The 9,964-nt window shown below is 35.6% G+C and overlaps 1 long non-coding RNA gene across 2 annotated transcripts; it reads left to right on the top strand.

Annotated features, from left to right (window-relative positions):
- Positions 1-1,352: 1,352 nt before the first annotated feature.
- LOC135636917 (uncharacterized) lies at positions 1,353-9,024 on the top strand. 2 transcript variants are annotated; one of them, XR_010496094.1, is made up of 5 exons: positions 1,353-2,227; positions 2,952-5,065; positions 5,468-5,592; positions 6,461-6,552; positions 8,637-9,024. It is a non-coding gene; the product is annotated as an uncharacterized LOC135636917 (long non-coding RNA). The 2 variants fall into 2 exon arrangements; XR_010496093.1 differs by having other exon boundaries at positions 1,359-5,065.
- The last annotated feature ends 940 nt before the right edge of the window (positions 9,025-9,964 follow it).

Below are 9,964 nucleotides of genomic sequence, written 5' to 3'. Positions count from 1 at the left end.
TTTGGGGGCTAAACTTATAATGACATCATTTGATTAAGAATAATGAAAGTAAAAATACTAGTTTTTTTTTATTCTTCTAAATTTTACTCGATAGAGAACAGAAAGAGGGAGAGAATTGTTAATTCTTATTTATCTAAAAATATCAATCCCAGGTAAATGCTCGTTAGTGTTGTCTTATGGTTTTCTCAATCAGATGACATTTCAATTATAACTACGTAATGATGATGCGTTCGTTGTTTATGAAAGAGCGGATACTGAGATCGAAACTTCAACCGAACTGAACGATCGATCGTTCTGCCTTTGATTTGTCAATCCCAAAACTAGAATCAAGATTCGATTGATCAAAATAACCAATGAATGGTATTTACATTGTCCGTATTATGTGTTGTTAGTTTATAATTTTAATATCCTATCCTTCATTTTTGTATTTATTATTTTACCTTTATGTTTGATAGACAAATATATAAATTATGTATGCATTCATTATCGACATTTCATGTTTTAAATTTGATATATTTTATATTTAATTTTCTATACTTGTAGTAATTAGGGTTGCATTTTTTTTATTTTATATAATGAGTTTTACATTAATTAAGTATACATCATTAAATTTTTGGAAGAAGTCATAGATTAGGTGGTGAGAATGGATTATTAGATTATATTCCACGCTAAAATTGAAACAAATTTGAGATTACAACAGTTCAAGGCATCGAATCGATAACAAAGATTAATGATTTCCATTCTCGATCTATTTCCACATCCCATGTTATGTGATCCTGAGAAAATTGTTTATGAGTTTATAATTTTGTAAAATAAAAAAATAATAATGCAACCAATTCAAACTCTCTTTCCTTGTAATGTATACTCACATGTTTTGCAGAAGCAAAACAAAACAACTGCTGGAAAATATGTAGAAGCTGTCGTCTCAAGTACAGGTACGTCTTATCCTCACACATATCTGAACAACCATTAACGACACAGCTCGAACTTATCCATACTGGTGAGCCCAAACAGCTGCGCTCATTCTGTGTGTCACGACATTGACGTTTCATGCGCCCTCCGGGAGGAGAAAGAAGGCAATTTTCCTTTTTCTTTTTCCAAGCAAGAATATATAACCAAAGACACAATTCATAATCTAAATTCGATCCTTGAAGAACAAACAAGTTATTAATTATTTTCAAATACTCTCAATAAATCACATATACCTTTTATGTAAATAATGTAAAGTTATACGCATATTCCTTTTATTATTCTGATTTGTATATATATATATATATATATATATATATATATATATGGGTCTACCAAGCGAGGGAGTTGTGGTCGCAATCGAATTCGTACAGGAAGGACGGAGCGAGCGTCCCTCCTACTGTCGCCGGCGCTCGACTTGGCCCCGCGGGTCCCACCTCGGTTGCCGACTCGTCCTCGGTCGCCGTCGGGTGCAGCAGAGACCACGTCCTCTACCTTACTCGGAGACTCAATTCCTCCACTCCATTTATATTTCTTTTATTTCCAAAAAATCGAAAAAACTCCTTTATTTTTATTTGTTTTCGTAAGATAAATATTTTCTAAATCCATTTTTCGGTGTTTCAAGAATAATAATTCACATTTAACATGAATTTAATCTCTTTCAGTGCTATTATACATATATATATATATATATATATATTAAATTCTCATGTGTAATAATAATTAGGGTTATTACACATGAATCAAGCTAAATCGAGGACAGATGAAACCTCAACTGCACCTCTCCCTATTGTGTGTTGGGGAATTCATATGGATTGTTCTTTTGTGGGTTTATACGAGCAGGCGGAGAGGAGTGGGGAGAGAGATTTGGAGAGGGAAGAGGAGGGGGGTTGACAGAAGAGAGTGAGCACAGGGAGGGAACAAAAAATGATGGGATGGCGCTGCTGTTTCCGCTGCGTGCTCACTCCTCATCCTGTCAGCCTTATCTTCTTCTTCCTCTTCGGCCTCGGTAGTAGAGTAGAGTGGAGTCCTAATATGATTGCTCGCTGTACCAGTCGAGATCGATCTTTTGTTGCTGCTCTTTTTTTTTGCCTCTCGTTTTCGTTTGCTTTGCGTTGGAAACTGCTTGATCAAGGATTTCGCGTGTAGTTTTCTATCGGAGGCCTCAGATTTGAGCTTAAAGAAATGAGATTTGGGAGGCGGAAGCGGGACTTTTTAGAGGCCAAGTACCAATTCACATTGAGGCGATAGTTCGAAGGTACTTCACGCTGCGTTCCTCCTCTCACTCTCTAACTGCGTACTGAGTGCTTCAACGAATCTACTGTTTCACCATTGCTTCTCTCTCTCTCTCTCTCTCTCTCGTTTCTTGTTCTTGTTCTTTGGATATACATCTTTGAGCAAAGCTGGGATTTTGATGGCAGTCTTGAGAGCTGTGTTTCCTTTCCCTTTCTTTCTTTTTCTTCCGTGTGACTTTTGAGTCTTCTTTCATTTTTCTTCCATCGTTTGCCATCTTATCGCCAAAGTTCAGATTTTTTTGGGTCTTCAACGAATCCTACTTTCCGGTGTGGACGACAATAATGAAACTTGAGCCGGTTCTTTTTTCTAGGGTTTCTTTTCCAAGAAGCGAAGACGCTTTTGGATCCGACAAAAAGAAAGCTGGGATCTCTCTTTTCCCTTTCACGAATTTGTTTTGTTGTGGTTTTTGTTACTGCAGTGCCTTATTATTCCATGGAGTTGTCTCCTTCCTTCTTCAGGTTTCTTGTGTTTTTGACAGTGGAAATTATGAACTTACACTTCGAGGGACCTTGAGTGCTCTCTCTCTCTTTCTCTCTCTCTCTCTCTCTCTCTCTCTCTCTTTGTTTTGTTTCGATCTGTGAAGGAACTGATTCCCGGAGGCTATTTGAGGCTTCCCAAGATCACTCCTTTTGCCTGAATTACCCCTTCTTTTATTGTCTATTCATTGGTTTCTATTTTGCTTGTAGATGGTGATGAATGAATGGCCTTGTGGAAGGCCAAAACCAGGTCTTTGTAGAATTTTGGTACCACGGATGTGCAGCTAGGCCAACTTTCCACTTTTATTTTTTTCTTCCTTTTGTCTGCAAACATTGCATTGAATATTCTTGCCTGCTCATTTACTCTCAGTAGCTCTTGGTTTGTTGAAGAAAGTTCTCTCTTATGTTGTACACCATGATAGTTTGGTTTGTCTTTTTTTAGATGTCAGGGTATGGGTAACTTGATCTTTATGGAGAATTGGATTTGGGGGTAATATTAATATGTCAAACACTTGATGCCCAACCACGAGGAAATCATGGACATGTAGTTCCAAACTTCGAAACTTTATGTGGGAGAGTAGACAGCTCAGTTTTGGTTTTCCACATATTAGTTCTTCGACAAGCTAAAAAGAACTACGAGCCAAGTTCTCAGTGGTTACTGTGACTGTTAAATCGATCAGGATATTTGAACCTCCCATTATTAATTGCCTTAAGGCTATTTTTATGGACTAATATTCTTATTTATAGCTTATGATCTGTTGATAGTGATAATAGCAATCAACAAAATGTCTTGCCACAGAATTAGTTTCACTGGCAAAATCATGCAAGCAGTTATTTTTATGAATGAAACCTATGCGTGATGGTCTTTTTCTTGCATTTGGTTTGGCATTATGCTCTTATCAATGTATATGACTATTGTCAAATCAATTGGGATATTATGAGTTCCCATTCTTATGTCTTAAGGCAATTCTAGTGGGGGAATTTTCTCTTTCTTTAGATTATAGTTTATTGTTAGTGGATAAGAGCCATCAACGAATTGTCTTGGTACAAAATAATTTCACTTCCAAATAAATAAAGGCAGTTATTTGTGTGACTCAAACCTCTAGTTGATTGTCTTAGCATTTGATTTGGCATTATGCTATTTTTAGTTCTCAATAGTTACTAAGATGTTAAATCAATCATGATATTTTTAGTACTCATTCTTATGTCTTATGACAAATGTTATGAAGGAATATTTCTTTGTTTTATATCTTACAGTTTGCTTTTAGTTATAAAACCAATTGGAAGGATGTTTTGCTGAAAATTGATTCACTGCGAATGCTCCAAGCAGTTCTTTATGAAAGTGATTGTCTTTTGAAACATTTCATTTGGCATTATGCTCTTATTTTAGTTATCAAATAAATTGACTAATAAAACCTATCACCCATATTACTATTTAATCGCTCAGGTTATAGGGAGGTTTATCTTTCAGGACTACCTAGATTATTTGACACTATAGCAGGCACCACAGCCCACATTGGTTCTCTGACCTTGTCCATGTAACTCCAGTTTGGAAGTATTAGAATGAATCATCCACTGCTATAGCATGTAAACCATGCTTATTAGCAGTTGTTTCTCAGCCTTGCACCACAAACAGGAAATTATCAGAAAAGAAGATGACTCTTTGGACTCATTTTCAACACTACAGAGGGTGCAGATTGGGTCAGGTTCCAGACTATTGCATTTGTTCGATGACTTCGGTTGACAGTCTTATTGGTGGCAAACCAGTATTTTGATCTTTTGAGTCACTAGACAGTCAAAATAGCCTCTAGAGAGCAAACTGAATGCCACAGGGTAGAAAAGTGTGTGGATTCGATGATCATTTGGTAGTAAGGTGGCAAATCTTGTTTTACCTGTGCCAATGTGTGAAGGAAAATTATTACTTGGATCCTAAATCTGGTGCAACAGAACTACATCTTATTCAATTTAATTTTTTGTTTGTAGCACTGGAAAATATAGGACTTGGGATTACGTCATGCCTGCACAAGGTGAAGTAAAAAAATGTCCAACATATATAAGTATAAAGAATCCAAGTGTTACACTATAAGCTAAATCACAGAAATTTCCTTCCATATATAGCCATGCACTATAGTCACCTCATCCCACCTTGTGCCTTTGGTGCTCACAATTCCCTCCTAGACCAAAAGACTAACTGTTTACTTCCACATTTTGCTATGCACTCTGTGTGAAAGCTGCTGTTGAACTAGAAAAATCCACCACCACTTGACATGGCAGCGACCCTGTGACGCATGAACACTTCAAATTGCTTGCTGCATCTGTGTCAGGTATGTGCCGATTACGTATTTGTAGGATATTGCTTGGATATCTCAAGGATACTCTATCAAAATATCCAATTTTTATAGAAGTAATTAAAAGAATTGAAAACTTTTAGAATACTTGGAAGGTAATTCAAGGAGACATATTAAAAATACCTTGTTTTGCTTAGAAATTACTTTTTGAATATAACAAAAGATTAAATAAATTGTTTACATGTTGCTTATATTAAGCATCGATGATCAGTAAAATGTGTTGAATGTACATCATTTATCATTTATCATTAATCATCATATAAAACAACTACTCTAGCACTAAATAAATTGTCAACTTAACCATATAAATTTTTATATTTGATTATTTTACTATTATGTTTGTATCGCCTACTAATGAGTAAATATTTATCCATTCAGGGTACAAGCCTGCTGTAAACCATGTTGAGGGCAATTGAAGACCTGACCATTTGATTGATTGATGGATGATTTTGCAGCCAATAATTACTGCGATACAAGGGCTTTCATCTACATCCATGTTTAAGGTGAAATGTAGCTTCTGGAAGTTGATATTTAATCCGACAGCATATGAAGTAGGTTATCCTGCATATCTGTGGTCTATAAAGATGCATCACAAGGTCTTTTGGTTTGTCATATTGATTGATAGTATCAATCCAGGTTCAACAACTAGTTAGTATTCTCAATAAAGAGCAAATAGCTATGAGGGCTTGGTTTGGCAAATGATTGTGCTCAAGAGAGGCATTCTACAAGAGAGTCGAAACTTTTGGTCAGTTGTATGTATATTTTGTCACAGAAGTTGAAGGCGTGAAGTGAAGTCGACAACACATTAAAGGTCGGATTAGAAATCACCTCAAGTGTCTGTTTCCAAGTTTGAATTTCTGAGAAGAAGTTATTATTGGCAAAATCACCTCAGGTGCTTTGACAACCAATTTTAATTAATTCTTTTTCCATTCCATGAAAACTGGAAAGATCAAAGAATTTGATAAAGATTTGTTATTTGGTCCATTAATTCCCTCATTTAAGTTGCAACTAATAGGTTGCTTTCCTGGGATGCATAATGAGTTTGTTTTGTTTAAACATTATTGTCTCAAGCTTACAAATTGCATTCCTTTTTCAGTATTATCTTTGTCTCATATAAAGACAGTTATCAGAACCACATCATGATCATATTTGAACTCATTGTTAATTCAACAAGTTAATGCATGCATAAATTTCAAGATCCATGACACTATATCTTAGAAAATTTGCTGTCTATACAGGTCATACTAATTACAACAATGAATATATGGGCTCTGTTTAACTTATCTTCTGTGTCTTATATATTGAGAATTGTAATAGTTGTCTGTTTAACTTAAGCATTTTGTTTGTTCTATATTTTATTTTCTGTTTCAGAAATGAAAAAGACATGAGATGGCAACTGAATTGGTACTTTTGGAGCCAAAGGAAAAGGTTACAATCGCTGTTGTTTGATGGATTAGTCTCAGGTTCTTTTTTTTCCCTCTCCTTTACTCTTGACCTTTTTCCAATTACCTATGATAATCTATCGGTATAGTGCCTTGCTTAATCCTATACATAGCTATACATTTTAGTGTCATTTTGATGCTGAAAATTCCGAGTCTATATAGATTTGTAGCCAGACCTTGGTCTCCCTTCTTTCCTTGTGCCTCCCTCATTCTTTTCCATTTTCTGAGACTAGAAAGGACCGTTGCCTGGAGTATCTTTATTTCTCATCCTGTCCCCTGCTCCTTGTCCCTTACAGATTGGGTAACCACATAGTAAAGGGGCAATACTGAACTTGTCTTAGTTTGCTTGAATTTAAACGTTTCATTCACCTTTGGTAGTGGTTGGCAATCTACTTTTTGAAATCTAATGAAGTTTTAGCATAAAAAATGGAAGGGGATGGCTATACATGAGATGTGTCTATCAATTGTAAGAGCAGATTACAGGTAGCAATCGTCGGCAAGTGGGATAAAGGCTAGAAATAATGATGTGAAGGGAAGAAGAAATGGTCAATTAACAAGAGCATTATACTTTAATTTCTTGGTGCCTGTATTGCCTAGTGGACACAGAATGGAAACACTAGTCCCATCACATCGGAACAAGTCTACCAAAAATAACTACAGATGGTCCTGATGGTTGATATGAGTCTTGTAACAACAAAATTCATGGTTACTCAACATATGTAAGCCAAAACTGAAACTAAGTTCACCAGCTCATGGAGGAAAGTAAAAAACTTTAGAGTAGTGATTGTGATACATGATAAAAGGGAGCCAAAAGGATTATGCAATATGTTATGTCAACAATGGTGTAATAAATAAAGATTACATTATGGTAGTTCTCCAGCCTTCTCAAGTTGAACATCTTTATGATTAAGTAAACAAAGAACTAAGCTTTCGGCCGCAATGGAGATCAAGAAATTAGCAAGTTATTTCAGACCTATTGTGGTAGAGGCTGGAGGAAGTTTATAGGAGTAAGGCAATGAGATGTTAGATGGAGACAGATATGCTTGGTAGAACTGAGAACTTGGTGGTTACAATTTGAAAGAGGATGGTTAAGATTGAGAAAATCCTTCACAGAAATAGTGCTTGTTAATGCAGTTCTTTATTCCATCACCATTTATTATATTTGCATCCTGTAGATGTCAGTAATTATATTAACATGGCCACCAAAGGTTCTCTGAAAAAATAACATGACAGAAGACTTACATCTTGGAAGAGAAGTTCTTTAATGCTGCTTGGTGTCTATATGCTGTTGTTGGTTCTCTTGAAAATTGTAAGCGTGCTTTCTGCAAGTATATTGGTAATGATTTGGAATGAACTTTTTTCTTGATTTTTATAAGATCTTTGGTTGTTTCCTATTCTGAATAACAAAATAAAGATTACTGATCCAACGAATGGTGAAAGATGGAACACTTGTTGTCCAACCAATTCAGCTTGATTAGAATACTTGAATTTGGCTCACTGTGTGCATCGAGCAGCTACTGGTAGAAGTGCGCATACAAGTATCAGAGCAGGTCATTTGTCTGAAATCTGATTCTACCCATTTTGACTTACACCATAATCTTGCAGTTGGATCTCTGTGTCAAGCTCATTAATCTACTTTGGATATATGTTAATTCCTTTTCCTATTAACTTAGGCTTTTGTGATGAGTAACAATCCAACTAATACATCATGAACAAAGAAAAGAAAATGCTTGACTGGTACAATGTCAAACCATGGAAAGCAGCTTCTTTTGGTCGAACCCGCCAGAAAGAACAAAAGACAGCCTTACTTTGAACTGCCTGCTTTTATCTTTGAATCTCTTTGGTTTTTTTTTTTTCTATTAGGATCCTTTAAAAAGCAATACATTTTTTACAAACCATTGTCCAGTTAACACTCTGGTTTTCGATACGCTCTTACTTCTATATGATGAATATTTCTGCTTGTTTTCCAAATTTGAGGCTATGGTGCGGTAGAATCATTTGCCGAGGTGAATGTGGAATCGTTTGGTGGTCATCAGGGGTTAATGGGTTGAATTTGTACTCGAGAGGACTTACCAAAAAAAAAAAAAAAATCCTTGTTGTTGCAGGTACGTGCCGAAGGAGTTGCGAGTCCGTGTTCGAACTACCAGCCGAAGCGCATGAGCTCCTACAATGTGCAAATTCAAAATGAAATCTCAAATTTAATCATTCAAGCTGATTCTATAAATATGGCTCAGACTGTGAAATTGAAGAAAAGAGAATCCTTCCGAGTTGGAAAGTATTATTTAGGATTGATTCGAGCATCGCGCAAACCACTGCGGATGGATGATAATCTAAGTTGCTGATTAGTTGACAATTTTTTTAGTACTTTTGTGAAATGTACATGGGTGGACTTTTGTTTTTCGATGGATTAGTTTTATTAATGTAATAATTTTCATTTGACAAACACTTCAAAGCTTAAACTGAGCAATCTAAGAGAATTTGCTGTTCTATGAAGCATGAGCTTTCTTCATATATATATATATATATATATATATATATATATATATAGTGGTCGATTTGGTTTTAGCTTATGGTAGTCTGGAATTTTCAGTCACCTACAAAATGATACATCTTGTTTAATTAATAAGAAGAAATATATTTTTTACTGTCATTTAGCACCCAAATATCGTTCTTAAATCCATTTTTAAAAGTACATTTATAACATTTTGGTTTACTAATTCTTTAATAAGATCATATATAATCAATCTCACGTTGGTTGGAAGGTTGGAGAGTAAACATCACTCTCATCTCCTAAAAGTGTCCTTTGACGTCCATACCGAAAGAGCAAAACGAATGGCTATTCCTGGTGGCTCAGAATGCTCCAAATGTACACTGTGTTGTCTTCTCTCATCTTTTTTTTTTCTCTGATGGTTGGAAAAAGCCTCACAAACATGAGATTTTATTCGGTACTGGACTTTCTTGATCTATTACTGTGCCTCGAACGATCTCCTCTTTTCATCTCTCTCTTGACATGATTTTTTTCTACATTTTATTTCATCAGAAAACTGAATCGAAGCAATTGCAATAGATTTCAATCTATTTTGTTTCTGCGTTCTGTTGCGTAGTATCTGTTTATTCTACATCTTACCAATTGTTTTGCCTGTCTCAGCCTTTGATGCTTAGGCATGCATCAAAAGGACAGATTTCATAAAAACCATTCTATACTTTTTGTATGGTCTTCAACTAAATCAACATTCCTGTAGATTATTGCAAAGGAAACACACAAACCTATCAAAGAATACCAACATACACTCAAGATTCTTATCGACTGATGATATGTACCGCTCTATACCGACACGATGGGAACTCAAGTAATCTGCATCTCGATCACCTATCGAACATACTATACCGACTCGAGAGAGTTGGTAGAACAAACCTTGGTTCCAAGTGCTTC

Source organism: Musa acuminata, chromosome BXJ3-4 (genome assembly GCF_036884655.1).
Source record: "Musa acuminata AAA Group cultivar baxijiao chromosome BXJ3-4, Cavendish_Baxijiao_AAA, whole genome shotgun sequence".
NCBI lineage: Eukaryota > Viridiplantae > Streptophyta > Magnoliopsida > Zingiberales > Musaceae > Musa > Musa acuminata.
Note: the sequence above shows the minus strand (reverse complement) of the source record. Positions and strands in the feature narration are given on the sequence as shown.